This window comes from Ambystoma mexicanum, chromosome 7q, assembly GCF_040938575.1.
Source record: "Ambystoma mexicanum isolate Mex_15411 chromosome 7q, UKY_AmexF1_1, whole genome shotgun sequence".
NCBI lineage: Eukaryota > Metazoa > Chordata > Amphibia > Caudata > Ambystomatidae > Ambystoma > Ambystoma mexicanum.
The window spans coordinates 341,968,593-341,990,456 of record NC_090941.1 but is presented as its reverse complement, the minus strand read 5'-3'; positions in this window follow the sequence as shown (position 1 = coordinate 341,990,456).

Genomic DNA, 21,864 nt, shown 5'->3' with positions numbered 1-21,864 from the left:
GATTGGACCCTTTAAGGTTGTGGGCAAACTTGGGAGGTCAATTACTTATTGGACTTGGGCAATCCCAAGGATGCCCCTAGGGTCTTTCACACTAACCACCTAAAGGCAAATATATCCAGACCAGAACTAGAAGCTTTGCTCTTAGCATCTGATCAAGACGAGGAGGAGAGTGAACCTCTACCTGACCATCTCAGGGGAAAGCCTTTAGATGGAAAAATAGAAGGAGTTAATCCCTCTTCTGATCTGACTCTGCAACAATAGGAGGAGTGCAAAGTTCTGTTTAATCAGTTTGCTTCCCTGTTTTCACAAACAGCAGGCTTTACCCCTTGGGGCCAGCATGATATACTCATTGGTGACTGTCTCCCTGTCAAAAGCAGGGGTTACAGAATATTAGACCATGTCAGAACCCACATAAAGGAAGAAGTCAAGAAGATGCTTGATCATAGGGTAATAGTGCCATCTACAACTCCATAGACTATCCAGTTGTAGTAGTGTCAAAGGCAGGATTCATGGAGTTGAGACTCTGTGTAGACTATAGAGCTCTGAATGTAGTCACCACAACTGAAGCCCATCCTTTACCTAGGACAGATGTGCTGGTGCATAAACCTGGTTCAGCCAAGTTCCTCAGTAGATTTGACCTAACATCAGGCTATTGGCAAATAGCTCTGACAGACCATGCCGAGGATAAACTTCATTGTCTACCCCAGGAGGCCTCTACCAGTTTAAGGTTATGCCTTTTGGGCTCCAAAATGCACCTGCTACATTCCAGAGGATGGTGAATTATGTTCTGTATGAGATGGAGGACTTCTGCATGGCATACTTGAATGATATTGCAGTGTTCAGCCCCACTTGGGAAGAGCATCTTGACCACCTTGGATATGTTTTGCAGGCTCTTGAACAGGTTGATCTGACCATATAGGCAAGCAAATGTCAAATTGGTCAGAGTAAAGTTGTCTACCTTGGACATGAGTTAGGAGGAGGTGAAATAAGTCCATTACCTATCAAAGTACAAGCTGTACAAGACTGGGCCCCCGCTACTATTCAAACCCACGTGAGAGCCTTACTAGGTCTCACTGGTTACTATAGGAACTTCATAGAGAACTATTATACCATAGCTTCTCCCTTGAATTTAATCTCCTCACCCAAATTCCCCAAGAAGGTTAGGTGGAACGAGTAATGCACTCAAGCATTTGAAGGACTTAACAAAGCCCTTTGTCAAGCTTCAGGCTTGAGAGATCCTGACTACAACCGATCCATTATTGTACAAACTGATGTTTCAAATACAGGAATAGGTGCGTTCTGAGTCAGCTGGATGAGAAAGGCATGGAACACCCTATCTGCTTCATCAGTAGGAAACTGACAGACCGTGAAACAAGGTGGGCAACAATTGAAAGAGAATGTTTTGCAATTGTGTGGTCTTTGACGAAGTTTAGACCATATGTGTATGAATCTACTTTTGTAATTCAAACAGACCACCAACTATTGAGATGGTTAATGCAGATGAAGAGGGAGAATCCTAAATTATTAAGATGGTCAATCAGCCTTCAGAGGTTTGATCTCACCATAGAGCACAGGTCAGGGTGTAATCACCAAAATACTGATGGTCTCTCCAGAAAGTAGGACTGACTGGATTAGAAGATTCATCCAGGAACGGATTAAATCCCCTGTGCCTTAGTCTCATAGTCTGGTGGGAGGTTGGGGGGAGGAGTGTTAGGGAGAATTCTCAGAAATGTGCTAATTCCCTTCTACCTTAGAGACCCCCAGCTCTTTTGCTGGACTTTAGGGCTTTTCATTTTCATCCTGGCGAGAGCGAGACCATTTTCCCACTCTCTCATCTATTTTTCTTTGATTTGAACACTGTGTTTCTTTTGGTTTTGGAGTCTGAGAAACTCCATAGGCATCATCTTTTTACATTGTGACACACTGCACCTTCAGTGCAATGGCACAGGGAAGTCTTTCAGATTTCCCAAAGGTTTAAATACCTTCTCTTGGGTAAACTACTGTTGCCAGGAGCAGTAAAGTGAAATTGACTTTACTTAGCTTTTGTAACTTTGTAGACCCAGCACACACTATCTTCCATAGAGTGCTGGAGGGGTTACTTAGTATCCCCCTTGTCTTCTTTCTCATGTAACATTTGTATGTTACACTTTCTACAATTAATGGCTGGTGGCAGTGGTTTACTTTTTCCTACCATTGTGTGTTTTTACCGCGGGCTGCGATTGCAGCTGCAGTATAGCACCCATGGGTGCCCATTTCGTCAAAATTGCTGCAGTCTTCTTTTTTTGCCCTTTCGTGTTGGAAAGGTCGTTCTTGAGATTTACTCTGCCCGCCAAACCAGGTTTGGTCCCTTCGTTCATTTTGTCTTTAGCGGGGTTCACTGCCGAAGCACGCCTTTGGCTCCAGCATGTCTGGCAGGGGCAGGAAGTGAGAGAGGCATCCAAAACTCCCTGTGCTTAATCCCCTTGGTTACAGGAATGCATCCAAAGGTGATTGGCAAGCTGGCTGTCCTTAGAGGACAGCCACCCTGCTGTGTGAGTGACAACTCGGCTGAAAATGAATGGGAGAAACCTCCAAAAAAGCAAGGTCTTTTAGACAAAAGGCAAAGTGGACCACTGGACGAAGGAGTCCGAAGAAGAACTTGGAAGAGACGCTTGCTGCAACTCCAGGACCATTGGTTTGCCCGGTGAAGCCCTGCTGCAGTGCTGAAGCTACAAATTTGCCTCAACTAGAGAAGCCCTGCAAAGGACAACTTCTCCCCTTGGGTTGGTGGGACCAATCGACCCAAAGATAAACTCATCTCTCTCGTTGCTGGCTATACTTCCATTGCTGCTGCAGGAACCGAGTGCCATGGAGAGGAACACCAGAATCGAGTGCATCATTTTTAAGCCAGACCTGAGCTCCAGGAAGACCCTCCGGACAACCCCGAAGCAGGGCTGACCAAGCCTGAGCCACCTCAACAGAGTGCTGGACCCCAGAAGCAAGGAAAGCCCACAAGGTGTCCAAGAACGGTGGTGGTGCTATTCGCGAGAAACTGAAACCGCAAAGTACCGCTGATCTTAAGTTTGCCCATTGCTGCTGCCGACCTTCGAATCTTAGTGCAGGAGTCCCCAGACATCCTCCCTCTTGTCACCATGACTGAGGCTCAGGAACAACAGGAACAGAAACCAGCAAGAACCAATTTCTTCAGACCTAAGGTACTGTGAACTAAGGGGAACATACCTCTTGTTGTGTAGCCTGTTTGCTCTCAGTTGAGACTTGCATTTGCTGCCTTTTGCAGAGTTGCTTGCAGCTTTGCCCCTCACAAGCCTCACAGCTTGTGGCCCAACAGTGATATATTTTTCTACAAAGCTCTCTATCACATTGTGCAAGACTTTTTACTTACCTTCAAGAAGTGCCTCAGCTCCCCTAGACTTTGCTCAATTGACATTGGCTGTCCTGGCTCCCTGAAGACTCTTCTAACCTCTGATTTTGTGTTTTGATCTGTCCCTCCAAAAAGACATAGGGCCTCATTACGACTTTGGCAGTAGCCATTCCGCTATTGCCGCCAAAATCGGGTCTGGGTCTGGGTTCCCTGAATGGGGAATTACCGGGTCATTCCGAGTTCGGAAGGCCCGGTAATCCCTCCCTCCAGGAACCCGGGCCCAGACCTTCCCCATTCCCATTTCAGCCCCCATAGGGCTCAATGGGAGAGGGAGCAAACAACGGGCCAATTTCGAACGGCCCCTTGTTTACTCCCTCTTCCCCTCGCGGGACCCGTTAAGGACGCCTGGTTTGACCAGGTGTTACTTACCGGGTCCCATGAGGGGAGCTTGTAATGAGGCGGAACGGGTTTAACGGGTCCGCCTCCTTTAGCAGAGCCCGTTAAACCGTTCTGCCTCAGTCATAATGAGGCCCATATATTCTTTACTTGTATAGCTGGGAAAGGGTTCATCTACATTGCATTGGGAGGTTGAAAAGTGCTTACCTGTTTGAGAAACTTGTTAACTATTGTTTCCTACCCTAACCTTTTTCCTTTTGACACCAAACTCAGTATTGCTCTAAATGTACCACTGATATATCAATGTCCACAGTGCCCTAGTTATTGAAGTCACCTGAGGGTATAGGAACTATCTGTGTGCCATCCCAAAAGGGTATCTACAGATATATTGAAAATGAGAGTGTTTATTTTTTTAAGTATATTTAAGTGTTACCAATTTGCTCCCTTTTAAAGAAGGCTTATTCAACTGACTGTTTAAATAATTATTTAATCTAGAAACCTTGAGTGTAAGTGTTATTTGCTTACTTGTCACTGTGTCGCAACCCTACAGCTCAAATGTACCCCTCTTGAGATAATCCTGGCTGCTCAGTCACTCTACCAACTTGTGAAGTACAGACTTATACCAAAGGTTGGGTTAACTATTGCCAAAAGGACAAGGCTGGTGCAGTCTTCCACAGATTACTGCATGAAATCTTGCCTAACAACAGACACCAGTGCCGGATGTTGATACACCCTCATATGGCTCCCCTCAATACAGCCTAGGGCCAGTGCATAGCTCCTCACAAACACAGCACACACCAGCATGTAGCATGCTGTTGCCGAGGCTTGATGACATGGAGCGCATACAGCGGGAGATGGATTCAATTGCTCACACACACTCTGAACACCTGCAGGCCATTAGGGACAGCATCCAAGAGGCTACCCGCAGGATAGTGTGGGCCATCGTGTGGACCAGGGCCGAGACAACAGCCAAAAGGGCCACCCTGACACTGTACGCCCAGAGGGTCGGTGAGATGGCAGAAGGTGGCTCCACACTGGCAGAGGCCTTCTGTCTGAGCACGGAGGTGCAACGCCAACAAAACCAGGGTACAGGACCCATACCTTCCACTTCATCCACACCCACAGAGGGGTTGCAGCAGGGCAGGCTGGGGCATCAGTCACACCACCTGCTGTGCCCGAAATCATGGGGGGCTGGCGGCTGGGGAAGGAAGCCGCGGTTGTGAAGGACTCTGAGACTATGATTGCCATGAGTGGTCATGCTGGGGAGTTGGTGGTGGGAGGGGGGAGGGGGGATAGTGTGATGGGGAGTTGGTGGTGAGAGAGGGAGGGGGATCGTGTGATGGGAGTTGATGGTGGGATGGGGGATAGTGTGATGGGGAGTTGGCAGGGGTGGGGACAGTTTGATGGGGAGTTGGAGGTAGGAGGGGAGGGAGATAGAGTGATGGGGAGTTTGTTGTGGGAGGGGGGATAGTGCGATGGGGAGTTGGTGGTGGGGGTATAGGGGACAGTGTGATGAGGAGTTGGTGGTGGACAGGACTGAGGGTTAGTGCAATGGGAAATTGGTGGTGGGAGGGGGATAGTGGGAAGGGGAATTGGTGGTGGGAGGGGGGATTGTGGGGCACTTCATTACATAAAACCAATCAAACTTTATCAATGCAAGGACATTCCTGATTGTCTCATTGTCGTGTTTATTGATTGAGGTGGTGTCACACAGTTGTGCATGGCTTGTGCCATGTGGAAGTGTCAATAGAAATTGTCTATCAGTCCCTGGCATGCCGATCTCTGATCCTTCATATCATCTCTGGCAATGCAGGAATGTTCCACTGTCACAGACACTTCTTTCTCATCCTCTGGGGGTGGCATGTTCATGTCAGGGGGTAGTGGAACATTTCTCCTCAGGCAGATATTGTGCAGCATGGCCCACACAATTTAACCCACTTTCTCTGGAGCATACATCAGTGCTCCACCAGTATGGGCGAGATAGCAGAAACGTGCCTTCAGGAGGCCAAAGGTATGGTCGATACACACAGAGGTCCTGCTGTGCGCATGGTTGTAGGCAATATCCTGTGGTGTTTGTGGATCATGCACAGGGGTCTTTAGCCAGGGCAGCTGTGGGTACTCATAGTCACTTGCTTGGTGGAGGCACAGGCATAAGACATGGTGTAAGGTGTTGGGTTGGACCTACACAATTTTAGGTCAATGGACTATGTGTGCATGCAGATGTACCTTCATTTCATGTCATGTGACTATTCTATGGGCCTAATCACGACTTCGGCGGTAACCCTTAAATCTGGCGGTAGCGCTATTACCGCCGGATTTAAGGGTCCGCCGAATCAGGGCTTCGGCGGATTTTGCCCCAGCTCTGAGCTGGGGGGAAATCCGCTGAGAATTCCCGCTATTACCGCTGCCGGGAAATCCGCCGGCGGTATTAGCGCGAAGATTCCCCATTGAGCCCAATGGGGAATGGGGCATTCCCAAATGAGCTCAGTGGGGAATAGGGACTTACATTACCGCCGAACTCGTGATCCGGCGCTATTAGCGCCGGGGAGTTCGGCGGTAGGGCTAATACTGCCCGCGCTAATAGCGTTAACATTACCGCCCAAGTCGTGATGAGGCCCTATGTCTTTGCATGCAGTGTCACTTGTGTCATGCATTGTTGGTGCTTCACATACTCCCTTTTCCCTTGCAGCATATGTTGCGTAAGGTGTTTGTCGGTGACATGTGCAGCAGACATGGTGGCTGTCTTGTGGCAGTGTATTTCCACTGTGCATATGGCATGCACTCCCAAGGCATCTGGTGGCAACAGGTGAGGGTCATGGGCTGGTCGCACATGGGTGCATGGCTGTGGTACTGGCAGGGTTGTTGTCTGAGGCAATGGGCCTCATTACGAGTTTGGAGGCAGCCATGCCCTTAATAAGGGCATGGCTGCCTCCAAACTCGGGTCTGGGTCCGTGTCCCTGAATGGGGAAATACCAGGCCATTCTGACTTTGGAGGGCCTGGTATTTCCCCATTCAGGGAACCCCGACCCGGACAATCCCCATTCCCATTCGAGCTCCCATAGGGCTCAATGGGAATGGGGAGGGAGCTAAAAACGGGCCCGTTAATAACGGGCCCGTTGTTAGCTCCCTGGTCCCCTGGCAGAACCCGCAAAGGACGTCTGGTCTGACCAGACGTCCAGAGCGGTTCCCGCAAGGGAACCTCGTAATAGGGCAGAATGGGATTAACAGCACCGGCACCTTTACCGGCGCTGTTAAACCCATTCTGCCTGCCTCGTAATGAAGCCCAATGTGTCCATTTGTCAGCATTGATTTGGTTAGTGCATGTGGCAATGGGGTACCTGTAGTCATGTTTGTGTAAATGGTTGCTATTGTATGTGTACTATTGCTTCTCCATGCAGGTAAGTCTGACATGTGCATGCTCCCTGGCCTGTACTGTGACAATGATGCGGGAGGAGGTGAAGTACAAAGTTCGCATTCACTTGTCATGCCATTGTTTGTGAAGTTATTCACACATCCCCATTTGGGCATTTGCTTCGCAGCATATGTGTGCTGGCTTTCCTACTCACCCACTATCCATGTCTTTTGTCCTCAGTGCCTCTCTATGTATTCTGGCAGTGTGCTGTTCGATAGGACTATGGCATAGTGGGTGGAACCAGGGTAGCGGGCACAGCAGTGGGTGATGTACAGGTTGGTGTTGCAGGTCACCTGCACATTCAGGGAGTAGTAGTGCTTTGCGGTTTTCAGTACACTGCTTCATGGGACTGGTGGGCTACCAGCGCAGCATGGGTACAGTCCAGGGCAATTATCACATTTGGCATTTGGGCAATGGCATGGAACTGTGACTTCATGTCATTGAATTGGGCTCGGGTGGTAGGCAGTGAGATATGACGTTGCACTAGCCGCAGTAGGGCTTTAAGCACCTAAGCCAACACTGCGCAGACAGTGTGCGGTTCCATGACATGCATCATGGCCACAGAGTGCTGTAAGGTGCCAGTTCCAAAAATTGTTAAGACAGGCACTAGCTTCTACCGTGGGGGCACAGCTGTCCAGATGTTGATCCTGCTCTCTATGTCATCCTGTATTGTGGTGAGCAGCTCTGTTATTGTCTCCATGTTGAGGCGGTACAAGGTGACCAACCGGCTGTCGGTGAGGGTCCAGTGTGAGGGCCTAACCCTGGGGATCGGTATACACCTTGCTTGGGCTTTCCTCCTCCTCCTTCTCCCATATCGCCTCTGTACTCCCTGTGCCATGGCCTGGTTGTCATGCCTCTCTACTTCCAAGTGCAGCATGAGCAACTGCCTGTCCCAACTCGCAGTGACTAGTGGCAGCATGGTGTTGGAAACAGTGTTTTGGGTAGGGATGTGCCTTATATAGCCATCTGTGGTGGATTGGGTTCACCTGTGGCTTCATTTCAGGCACCTGTGTTAATTATTCTGCAGCTGGAAGCTGGAGGTAACTTCACTGTGTTTTTTCGGCGGTATTAGCACCAATTTTCTGCACTAATTGTGCCGAACATGGACATTTGATGCAGCTGTGTTTGCTCCTCGTCAGCAATAGCGTCAGCTGCAATAGAGCTGTCTGCTTTTGCAGTCAGCGGTATTTGCGCCGACTCATGATCCGGCAGAGTACATGAAAGTATCTTAATTGTGTAAATATATGTTTTGTACAAGCCACCTGTTTAGGGAATAATGGTCAAGCAGAAAATAAACTGTTACATTGTCATGTACTGGGATGTATTATTTTGTTGAAAGGCACGAAAGGATAACAATTATTGCATAATGAGGGTTTTTGGTCAGACATGTTACAGATTTTATTTTTCTTAAAGGTGGATTTGTCACTTTAAATCAGAGAGGTTTTCTGTAATGCATTTTGAATGCACTCTGTCACTTTAATATGGTTGTTTGCACAAGTAGACATGATGGGCAGATCTGTCAGCCAGGATGCTTTTTCCTTGACAAAGAGGAGTGTTCCATTTGAAATGCTGCTGTACTTGTTAACATTGCCTTTTTTAATGAATAATCATGTATTTTGTGTTTGTAAATGGCAACTCCTTAGGTTGCTTTCTCACATGGCAAGCTGGAGTGTGCAAACACTGATTGCCATCGTGGGAGACTTTCTTTGTGTTTGGTAAAGGTTTTCATCAAATCATGGACTGAGGCGGCAAATGAACCTTGTGGTTCACTGCAATGTTTTCTGAGAGCCCTCTTCATATTCTGGCACGTTGTGTGCTTCCTATTGGTGCTCTCAAGGAATTAACGGCTCCCGTTTCATTTCACCTGTCCAAGCCTGTATCCAACGAAGTTGGCTGTGCTTTCTCGGACTATGCAAGTGATTGAAGAGACTGTACAATTTAAGATAGTAAAATTAAACTGCTTCTCCCGACGATATGTCTTTATTATGGCAGGCAGCCGATTAAAGCATATTGGGCCTCATTACGACCCTGGCGGTACGGGGTTAACGGCACTGTAAAAGGTGCTGGCACCATTAACCCGTACCGCCTCATTACGAGGTCCCCTCGCAGGGGACACGGTAAGCACGTCTAGGAAAACCAGGCATGCTCACTGGGTCCCGCGAGGGGAAGAGGGAGCAAACAACGGGCCAACTCGTAATGGCCCGTTGTTTGCTCCCTCTCCCATTCTCATTCAGCCCTATGGGGGCTGAAATAGGAATGGGGAAGGACCGGGTCCTGGTCCTTGGAGGGAGGAATTAGCGGGCCTTCCGAACTCGGAATGGCCCGGTTATTCCTCATTCTGTGGACCCTGAGGCGATTTCGGCGGCAGCCATGCCGCCAATAGCGGCATGGCTAGCGCCAAGGTCGTAATGAGGGCCATTGACTGACTGATGGCTCTGGTCCCCACCATGTAGACTGTTTAAAAGCGTGCTGGTACACACATTAACAGGTTGTTTGTTTCAGATGTGCACTGACAGCAGTGAAAGTTGCTTTTATTTTTGTATCGAAGTTACATCTGATTTGCTTTGAAAATATCAGCCAGTTTCAAACACATTTTGCTTGCCTGTAAAAAACTGAGAGTGGCTGAAGAAACTGCACAGCTATAGACGGCAAAGTGAAACAGATTCATCTGCATCAGTTTAGTACCACAAGCAGCCGCCTCAAACATATTCCTCATTCTAACCTTGCCGGTCCAGAAACAACGGTGCCGGTAAGCTTACTGGCACCGTTGTGTACAGACCGGCAAAGAACAATTCTGCTGGGTGTACCTGCCGGGTGGAACCAGCATACGCCAACACAGAGTTTCAGGGAAGCACCAGCACTGTTAATACCAATGCCGTTGTTTCCGTGGTCCCTATTACCATAGAGTCCTATGGGACTCTATGGGAATGGGGAACAACATTTTACCGGCGCCTGATTTACCGGCCGCTGGGGTTGTAATACTCCAGTGTTACCGGCAAGTCAGGTGCCGGTAACTAGTTACGGGTCCGGCAGCTACCTGCCAGTTTTACCGGAACGGTTACCGCCGGACCCGTAATGAGGGACTGACAGATGGCTCTCAAGCTTGGACCTGATTTGTATTGAAGGTCTTGAAATCTTTGCCGCAATTGTCCTATATCATCCCGTTACTGGCCTGCTGTGTTCTGTGGGTGACCCTTTGGGCTGAGAAACTGATGCTGTATTGATCTAACATTAAATTTGCAACAAGTATTGGGCTCAATTGACCTAAATCTGTAACGAACGTTTAACCGATGGAGATGAACTAGAAAAGCAGGCATTAGAAAACTGGCAGGGTGGTGTGAACAGGCAGTGAACAACGATCTTGCAGTGGGAAGAGAGACAAGAGGACTCCTGTGTTTGTTGTTCTGTGCTTAAGAAGACAATGACGTGTGTCTGTTTAAGGAAGAGTTTCTGGCTGACTATTCAATTAATATTATTATGTTATTAGTAAATGATAATGAAATTATTCAGCCTGTTTTAAAAATAAAAACAAAAATACAGGCTATAACATAAGATGTACAAACATTTTGGATGGAGAATGAATGTGCTTCCTTGTTTAAATTAACTGATGATAATCTCCCTAGATATAAAGATAAGATTAGCCAAGCTTGCAAAGAAAGACTATTTAAATGGAGCTTGAGGGACCATCAAAGTTGAAGGATCGTGATCTTTACTAAAAATATGATTGGTTGATGCGGTAAAAATAAAGATGATTCTGATGATCTGTATGCACTAGGCTCTCCAGTTATGTCTGGGGGGGGGGAATCTTTGGAAAATAGTGTTGTGGAGGTTGGAAATGGTACAGGGAAGAAAAGCATTTGTTAAGATGAAGTGAAGAACCAAGAGACATCCCCCAAACTCTTTGATTGTGAGAGGGATAGTGTTGCAAAAATACTCATCTAGAATGTTCACATTTCATAAACCCGTCAGGCTGACCCCTCACAAAAGTAGTTCTAGAAGTTCTCAGCTTTGGCCTGCAGTCCTTGTCACCTGTCCATTTTAATGATGCGAGTACCTGATTGATCTCTGCTTGTTAGAAAATAAAAAATTGAAACGAATATGCATGTTTCTTGGCAGGTGTCTATCCCTTCACAATGTCCTGTGGTCACATGCCCTTGATTTATTATCAAATCAAACTTTATTCAGCAGTTAAAAGCCATCAAAGTTCATGAAGCAATCATAAAATACAAAAATATGAGTAAAATGCAGGATAAAAAGTCATTATCAATTACATGTTAAACATATAAAAACGAGATACCATTCTTTACTTTGCATCAAAACAAAAAGTCATGAGTTCAGTATTCCATAGTATAAATCATTCAATTGCTCTAAAGCACAATTTTCCTCTGTATAACCAAGCACGATGGGCATATTTATTTATTTTTATTTATTTTTTTGAATTTATAAAGTGCACAACGGCCCTGAGGCATCGTAGCGCTGTTACAGAGGATTCACTTGGATACAGAGTTATATACATAGGAGCACGATTACATACGCATATGAGATGCGATAGAGACTGTCAACTGATTCATTGCAATGTTACAGTAGGTATGTTCCATGGTTACAGGATAACTACCTCAAGTGCAGTCTAGTTAAAGAGCTATGTTTTCAGGGCTCTTCTGAACACAGTGAAGGAGGTGTCATTTCTGACAGCGAGTGGCAGTGCATTCCAGTTTTTTGGTGCTAACACCGGGAAACTAGCCCATCTAGCTTTGACTCGTTTAAAGGCCGGGCCTGAAAGCTGGTGTGAGTGTTGAGCCAGTTTAGGTCTGATTGCATTTGTGAGGTGAATTCTTTCTGCCAGATATGGGGGTGCCAAGTGAGAGAGGCATTTGTTCCTGATGGCGAGGGTTTTGAAGATTATACGCTCTTTAACTGGGAGCCAGTGAGCGTCTCGTCTGGCCTGGGAAATATGTGCCCTCCTAAGTATGCTTAGTGCTGCTGTAAGGGCGTTATTTTGTGTGATTTGCATGTTTGTTGAGGTTTTTCTGTTGATGTGCCAAGAAGCAGGACATTGCCTTACTCCAACTTGGCCCCAATGGAGGATCTGGCTATGTTAAAGGCAATTTTTAGCTGAGAGGTACGGTTTTACTGCATTAATGATTTTAGTGGTAAGTGCCGCTGATGATGACACTGACTTGTCGCTTCATTGAGAGGGTGGAGTCCAGATATACACCCAAGTTTTTTACTGAAGCAGAGACCGTGATTACTAGAGACCGTGATATTGGGCTACACAGATCACAGTCGAAGGGTACAGAGTCCTTACTCAAAGTTCCAGTGCATTCTGAGTTGTACGGATGCCTGCTTTCCTAAGGAGTGGTCTCAAGAGCCCGTACTGTTACAGATTTCAACAGATCACATACAAACAGAAAATGCAAAATAGTCTCCTCACCTAGGCCACAGAGAGGACACACACCTACCCAATCTAAAGTGTGCCTAATCTAAAACGAACATATAAGGCTCTGGCTTGCGGTGGGCCTATAAAATCTAAAAACTCCTCAGGACTGAAATTCAATTTACATGCCAAATAGCCAGAACCCAATTTCAACATTCTAGCAGATTCTATCATTTTCCTCCAAGCTATTTCAATGGCTTTACTCTTTAGCCTAATAGATGCTGCCCTGACATCACTGTCTGGTTCTTCCCAGAGCTCTACTTGATCCAAATCATACAATGTTCTTTTTATATGGGCCACTCATGGGATACTTTTCCCCCCAAAATATGTTTTAGAGCATCAAAATAGTTTTCAAGCTCCCCTGTACTCCATAAACGGACCCAGTATAAGGCCGGGTGCAAGGAGGCTTGATCCCCAATTGAACACACATCAAGTTCAAGGTGAGGCAGCGCATTAGGTGTTGATGTAGGAACCTGGACAAAAATGTTCAGGTATTTATTTTCAGTTTTTTATAAACCTGTTGTGTTTAAATATCCCAAAAGTCCTACCCCATAAAGCTAAGCAGGGCAAGCCTGCCTGTGATGTAGTTCTAAAACTAGGGGGTGATAGCACCTCTAGCATGTCTCACAAAAGAAATGCTGTGTGCGTGACTGTTTCCCTAAGGCAGTACAAGCCTTGTCCAGTTGCGTAGTCCAGGTGCCTTTCTCGTTAAATATAAGATAGTCATAGGAAAGCACTTTTTCTAAAGAATTTCCGGCCACAGCGATATCCATTTTATGGTATTTAGAGAACCGGGGCCTAAAAGCCAACACCTTCATTTTCCCAATATTCAGACTCAGCTTGAGTTCAGCACATTTTTTCAAAAAAATGTCCAAATTATGTTTTAAGCTTTGCAGGGTAGTGGATGCGTTGTCTGCATAAAACAACACAGGATACTTATCCAGCCTGATTCTTGGACACTCCAAACAATTGCGCAACAGGGGAAAGATAATCTCCTTTATATAAATACAAAATAAAAGGGGAGAAGGACTCACCCTTGCTTACACCCTTTAGTACAGCAAAAAAGTATTTGTTTGCCTTTTGCTGAATTGCATTCTGGTATTTGAAGTCTCCCAAGTCAAGATGGGCAGAATAATGTCACAATTGTACACTTTTGCGTAACATAGTCCTATAAGGATTTATATATTTGAGTGACACTATGGTATGGTTAATTTTCAAATTATCTTTATAAAGCAGAGTATTGTTCAAAGTCAGAAATGGGGGTGAGGAGGGGAAATGATGAGAGGACAAGTAAGTCATGAGTATTTGGCCACAATATGGCAAGAGAGTTTGCGATCCCTGACACTAGTGCAGTTATTTTACCCTAATAGTGGCTGTTTTTTAGGTACAAGTAAAAGACATTTGTGAGTGGACAGTGTAATCTTTCTTTAGAGGGTGGATGCAACCCTTTGAATTTTTTGGAGGTTGGCAATCTTGCTAAAGTGTTTGTTTACCAGGATTTTACTCCAGTTGTCATGTTACCAGTGCAGATGCTTATTCACAAGACCACAAGCACTTGTTTCGTATTGGGATTTCGTTTTCCAAGAAATGTTTCACGACTGATTGCTGGGTTTAAAGGGTAAACACCTTTTAAACTTTGCCAGCATATTTATTGAAACATTTCCTCTCTCAGGTTATTTTTCTGGTGTTCATTACTTTTTTTTTAAAAGTCCAATTCTATTTTGTCTTGTGCACATTCATCTAAAGAGTAGGTCTATTGAACTTCCTCTAGTATATTTCACTTTAAGATATATGTTCACTTACTGTGCATATAAGCATGGGTGCCAGCTTTTGATTTTCGCTATGGGGTCAAAAGTACCTGGGCATATGTTATTTTTGCAGCTGGTCTTTTTTTTCTCCCTTTTAGGTTCTGCTTAAATACGGTTAATTGGAGTTGTGCGATGTATCACAACAGTCACCAAGAGACCGACCATAGAACAAGGTGCTTGCAGCACACTGCTTAACCAAAGTGGGTGATCATTGGCAAATAATTTAATCGCACAGGGCATTAACTAAAACATTGGGAGTTCTCAAAGCCTACAATCTTTTATACATAATAAAAAAATAGATATTTTGACAACTACAGTGAGATTGGGTGTGAAAAATCACTGGTGACAAGGGGTTCCCATCTATGCAGTAACCAGGACCGAGCCTGCTTAGCCCTATAAGGCCATGGTTCGTAATAAGTGAGGCAAAGTTACAAGCCCACTTAGAGCAACATGGCCTGAGGGGTCCGGATCCTTCCTCACTTTGAAACTGAGCAGACTTGGTCCTGGTTACTGCATGGATGGGATGTTTTCTTCATTTGAATTATCTCATTATAGACTAAGAAAACACAGGGCATCCCCTTATTTTTAAAACTATATTTGTATGTTTCAGGTTAAGATACATGTTTGTTTAGTGTGTGTATATTCATGGGTGCCAGCTTTTGATTTTCGATATGGGTGCAGAAAGTACCTGCGTATATGTTATTCTTGTAGCCAGTCATTTTCTTCCTGTTTCTGTGCTGCTTCAATGTGGTTATTTGGCATCTTGTGACGTATACCCAAAGGCACCAACAGACCACTCATAAAACAAAGGGCTTGAAGTACACCGCTTATCCAAAGTGTGTGGTCCATGGCAAATAATTGAATCTCACTGCGCATTGCCTAAAACATTCTCAAAGCCTGCAATCCTTTATACATTACAATACCACTGTCAAAACAGGACAAAATCAGTTTGTGATTGATGAACGTCTTTGAGCGATGGGTTGCAAGTGTTTTAAAATATAGAGTAGGCGTGCCCACTGCCCATGTCCGAAGACCATGCTAGTGGTCTGGAAGCGTTCTAAAAATCTATGGAATAACAAAAGCTTTGAAATTCAAGGAAAAAACGTTAGCTCAGGGACAGTAAGGTGAGCAATACATAGTAATAAAACCTTCGAAATTCAAGGAAAAAACTTTAGTTGCAGGGACTTTAAGGTGAGATCTTAACCCAACAAAACTCCTGAAAGTCAGCTGAAGCCACCACTAGATGACATCACTAATTACATGTAGTATGAGAACACTGATGACATTACAAATCACATCACTGATGCCATCACTGGTGACAACACGCATTCCATTGTATATAACTGATTACATCAATAATGGAATTAGACGTAACATCATTTATAAATTAGCTCATGAAAACTTTGATTACCTTAATAACAATTTAGGTCTTGGACTTGGCCATGACAAAGGCTGGGGTCACTGGCCAGCACCAAAGGCTGTAGCTAGTGGTTGGTAAGTGTTAAAAAATACCAATGTGCATGGTTAAGTCATGCCTAGTGACCCATCACTTTTAAAATATACAGTGGGCAAAGTTGAAAGCTGTAGTCAGTGGCCATGGCAAGTAAGGCATGAGTATTTGCCCACGATGTGGCAAGAGAGTTTGCAATCCTGGACACTGTACAGTTATTTTCCCCACATTGTAGTTGATTTTCAGTGCACCAGTAAAGGACACATGTGGGTAGGCTGTGTCACTTTTTCAGAGGGTGGATGCAACCCCTTGAATTTTTGTGAGGTTGGTAAGCTTGCTCAAATATTTGGATACCTGGATTTTACTCAGGTTGTCATGTTCCCAGTGTAGACGCTTACCCACAAGAGCACAAGCACTTGTTTCGTATTGGGGTTTTCTTTTCCATGGAATATTTCACTACGGATTGCTGGGTTTAAAAGTTGGGTACCTTTTATACTTTGCCAGCCTATTTATTGAAACATTTCCTCTCTTAGGTTATTTTTCTGGTGTTCATTACATTACAAGACGGACACAAGTAACCACATTTCAAGAGTGTTTATTGAACTTCAAAAAGGGTTTGAAAAACGCCTATCTAATCCTAAATCTACAGATGGGAGCAAGCTATGAGCATCAAATAAGAGAATGCAGTCCTAGTGGTGTCTTGTCATCCTTACCTCTAAATACAAATAGTGTGGGAAACAATGTTACAAAAAAGAAAGAAGTGTTCATAAAATGATATGTCAGGATGTTAAGGCCATTGGCCTCCCTTCCCCATGTTTGCAGCATGGGATAAGGTGGTTCACTCAAGCTTAGCACAATCTCTGGCTTCTCCAGCATGAGGCTACAGTTCAATCATTAGCATCAGGGACTTCCATGCCTGAGTCTCTTTGCCTTACAAAGTCTTTTCTTTCAGGGGGCCTGATGTGACAAACAAACAATAAGTCATTTTCCTCTCAGTATTTCACAGTACTCAATATTTCAAGTGATTCATTGTTCACCTGAGATCTCCCTCAGACAGACTCAGACTCACCAGGTAGCTCTCCACTTTAGAAGTTTTCCGTGGCAGCACGAGGATGAGGTTAGCGTCTCTCCACCTGCCCCTCAGACACACCTGGGATTAGAACTGCCCCCAAAGGAATGAGCAATTGTCCCGTGAACTCTATCAGGGTTCTGGCTGCTCCTGATCCACTTTTAAGAGGCGCGGCTTCCCAACCTGCAGCGCCCCGTTTCACACACTGCAGCACAGCAGCATGTCATCCTCCTCTGAGTCCCTGTCGCAACATTCAGTTTCTCAGCTTCTCTGCTCCAGACAGCCTTCCCGGCTCGTTTCCAGTGTTCTTTTGTGCTCTGCCTTTTATCCGTCTAGGGACGTCTAATTGGAGTCAGGTGTAAGTTGTTCACAGTAATTGCCTGACCTCACCTTTGTGACATGCCTGATTATTCCTCTGAACGGAATTGACAGTGTTTCTGCTAGTGGAAGCCTACACAAGTGCCCTCCAGTGAGAGCATACTGCCAGATATGTGTGCCTTTACAGCCAATTGGAATACTTATGTTTAGCATCCTTTAGTTTAGCACCATGTTCCATTCCCTTCAAAATGCCCTTTTCCTATCACTAATTTCTTTGTCATAACCTTGAGAGTGATTTATATTGGAGCAAATGGCAACCCTATGGGTAGGAGAAGGTTTGACAATGGAGCATTTCTTAATGCTTTCCACAGAAGATTCAAATTGTGTGATAGATAAGTGTGTTGTCTCGATAGTAAGTGTGCAGAGGTCAGAACCATGCATATCAGAATACCTAGTAAGAACATCTTGAGACATAAGAATAGCTTGGTCTAGGGATTGGTCAGTCCAAGATACACGGTTAAGTGATGGATTGACAGTCAATTGCCTTGATGTCATGCAAACAGGAGGTTCAAGTTGTATCTATTGTCGGGTTATGAGGGGGTAGTGGTCGCTCTCATGTCGCTGAGAGATGCACATGTCATCTATGAATGTGTCAGAGTTATCCAAAAATAAGTTGAACATCATGCTACTTTCAACATTTCCAATCTGTGTGTAGTATGGTGATTTATCAGAGGGTAGCATCCCATTGACCACGTGGAAACCTGCTGAGAATAGCAAATATGCCAATTTTTCCCCATAGCCTTGAGCTCTCAAAGTGAGATTATTCTGTCCAATACAGTCCTCGCATCAGCATCCCCTTCCCTCACAGGCTGAGAAGCTAGGGACCTTACCATTGAAGTCCCCACGAACCAAGATGGGGATGTCTGTCAATTTCACTGAGGGCAGCCTCCATTTCCTAAGTGGGACTTCTCATAAAGGGGTACACAAATATTAAAGATGATTCATTCATATTGTCGATTTGGCCTGGATTCAGAGGGAATAGCAAGCTTACCAATAAGAATGCTTTCAGAGCTAATAAAGATTTCTGTCAAGGAGAAGCTCTTCTTAGCACCCAAAACAAGGCCTCCTTTGGGCGGACTCTAGTTCCCTGTGTTGCAGAGCGGGTGAGAATGTTCCAACCATCCATAAATAGTGATTTCACCAACCAAGTCTCCTGTAAAGCTATAACAAAAATGGATCGATGTGTTTTAACAGGCTATCCTTTTTGTGAAAAAGGGAATTTTCATGCGTGTTCCAACTCAATAATAGGAATGGCGAGGAGAGTCTGCGGTTAGTGGCGTGAAGTACCACGCCTCCCCACCATGTTGGCCAACCATTCTAAATGGGATTCCTCTACCAGTTTTTCCCTAGCCATTGAATGGTCAAGACCACCCAAGCGCTGAATGGCAGTGGCAGAGTCTTGAGGGCAAGTGGGACCTGTACAAGGGCTGATCTAATGCCTCAAGAGAGTGGGGACCATGCCTACCAACCCCTAATTCACCATCCCTATGCCGCTTCTTACCATTGTCATTCAGCTCCACAGAGATACATTTATTCCCCAATTTAAAAAAGCGAAGCAGTCTGCTCCAAAATATAGGAAATGGTACTTTCAGCGAAAAAGAACACAACAGAGGTGGCTTGATTCACATTTTTAAGCATATGCACTATACGGTTGTCACTGCTTCTTAGGAATCTCCCCTGTAAAATGGTATGTAGTAGTTTCAGGAAACGTGATCAATTAACTTGGAATCTACTGCCATCACAAAAAATACTTTGTATTTGTAGTGCTTTATCAGTCACAGTTGAGGGTAAACCCTAAGCCTTGATGGAGGAATCTCCACGAGTCTGCCCCAAGCCTACCTGGATCATTACATCAATCATACTGGGACCTGTGCCTGTTAGTTGAAATGGGTTAGTTGCTGCAGTAGAAGCTTGATTAGAGAACAGCTCTTCTAGATAGTAATAAGGTTCCTCAGGATGCTCTGTATTCCCATGATTACTACCAGCACAGTCCTTCCCACCTTCCATAGATTTCAGCTGGTATTCAAGGCTGTGATTTTTTGCTCTTTTTTGGCACTTCAATTGACAATTTCCACGGGTGTTTTCACCTTGCGTAAGAGCTGTTTTGACTAATTCCGTGGATACAATGGCGGCACAGTTAGAAAGACACAGGGCATGCTTTTCACCTGAGATGGCAGGTTAGGTTTTGCCCGAGAGAGGAAGGAGAAAGCCAGAGCAATTTCCAGATCACTAGTGCACCTTAATGGTTGTTTTTTCCTTTTCCCTTTTCCCTGCTATATCTTCTTACATGACTGCCGGCTTTACAGACTTTTTTTGGTGAGCGTACACCAGGCAGACGAATTAGGATCGGTTGCCACTACCACTGGGGCAGACTACGCTTTATTCCTTTGTCCATGCCCTTCAAAAGAGTTTGTCAGGGCATTCACCCTTTCGTTCAAAACCTCGATGTGGCAGGAAATAGTGCTGAATGTCTTAGTAGTGGTTGGGAGATGAGAGATTCAAGGATGTTAAACATCACCACTGAAGATGTGCTGTTGTCCATTTCACACAGGTCATAGCTTTGGTCCACCATAGAGTTGCTAGCCTGATAAGCGGAATCGTTCCTAAAGAGAGCTGGAATTTATTATGTAATGTGTGAGTGCAACAAGCTAGAGTCAGCAGGACCTGTATGATGATAGAAAGAAACTTGCATTAGGCTCAAGGCAGAGAAGAGCAAGACATTCTCCTGAACGCCAGACCCCACCATTGCCAATTGGTTCAGCGTATCAAAATGAATAGTTAGCAAGTCACTAGAACAGCTGATGTTCTGATCAACCAGCTAGGGGAGACCTTGATCACACTCAATACAATCTGGCAGATGACCCACATTGGGCAAGATCACTACCCTTACTACAGATTCTATGGCATTTGAGCGGGTACAAGGGATCGTAGATTTAAGATCATCAGCCAGATAAGTGCAAAGATCAGTGCAGCCTCTTGCAGAGCATGGCTAGACACCTGATCAAAAGTCTGTGATCTTTGTGTCTGGTTTCGGTGTTGCTCCCAGAGCTATTCGAGTCACTGTGCATTGTGGCCAGGATTGTTAAGAACATTGTGAACTTACATTGTGCTCTTTATGACTGATTATGGCATTGTTGCTGACTCAAGGGAGAGGAGATAATCTCTCTGCTTAAAGGACTTGCAGTGTTGCATTGAGGCTCACTGTCATTCCCCCCTCTACTTCTACAGACCCAGAGAGCAAGCCTGATTGTTGAGATATATTAGTCATCTTGTCTTTTTTTTAGATACTGCTGCACGTTTCACTGCTAGTGCCACAGCAGCTGTGGTGGCTCGACAATTCGTTGTTACTGCCGGCAGGCCGATTCAAGATGAAATCATTAGGAGCCCAATTCCCGAAAGCAAAATCGCCAAATTGAGTATGGCTTACAGTAGTGATTGGACTTTCCACAGCTAACACAAGTCACAGTAGAAAAAACCGTAGTAGAACAGCAACGCTTACCGTGGCAGGGAATCAGAGTGGGTTTGGAGGGCAGAGAACCGGCAACGGGTCTTAAGCAGCTGATTCTGCTGGGTGAGACAGGCTCAGCTTGGCAGCGGCAGCCCAACTGACCAAACACCAAACACTCTGCATGTTCCAAGTGGAGTGATGCTTTTGAGAGTGAAAGTCCTCCTCCTGCAGTGCAGAATAATGGAAATTGAAGAAATATTCCAGTAGCTACAAGTTCGGCAGAAGTAACATAGCAGCCACAGCTCACACCAAATATTCTGAACACTCTGCACGCTCCATGTTGAGTGATGCTTTTGTGAGTGAAAGTCCTCCTTCTGCAGTGTAGAATAATGAAAATGGAAGAAATATTGCATTAGCTCCAAGTTAGGCAGAAGTAACATAGCAGCCACTGCTCACACCAAACACTCTGCACACTCTGCCCGCTCTGTGTGGGGTAATGCGTTTGAGAATGAAAGTCCTCCTCCTGCAGTGCAGAATAATGGAAATTGAAGAAATGTTCCAGTAGCTACAAGTTAGGCAGAAGTACAGTAGCAGCCACAGCTCAAACCAAGCACTCTTCACTGGTTCTTTGTCCTTCGGTTTCCTTTTGCCTGACCTATCCTCATCCTCCTCTATCCTCTGTAATGCATTTTTTCCTTGCTCCTCATCAGGTGTCCATGTGTAACGAAAAGGAGTTTGAACACCTCTACAAATGTAAATTCATTATGCAGGCTTCCATGAAAGAAAATTGTACATTAGAATTTAAGAGTGTTTTGTGATCTGCAGCTATTAATGATGTCTCTTGTAGTTACTCAGATTCTTGTCTGTTCTGCACATTGATACACTTTGCAAAAAGTATAAATGATGCCTTATTCAAAGTGACTGAGATCTCTCAAGAACTTGGATTGGTTCCACATGTCGAGACCACTTACATATCTTTTAATGTTCTATTCAGCTCTAAGCATCAGTCTCTATATCGTGTCTGTCATTGGTGAAGTTAGCATATTTGAATCTATCTGTTCTAGTTCATGCATCCACTTGACCTCGTTAGATTGGGTACATTTGAATA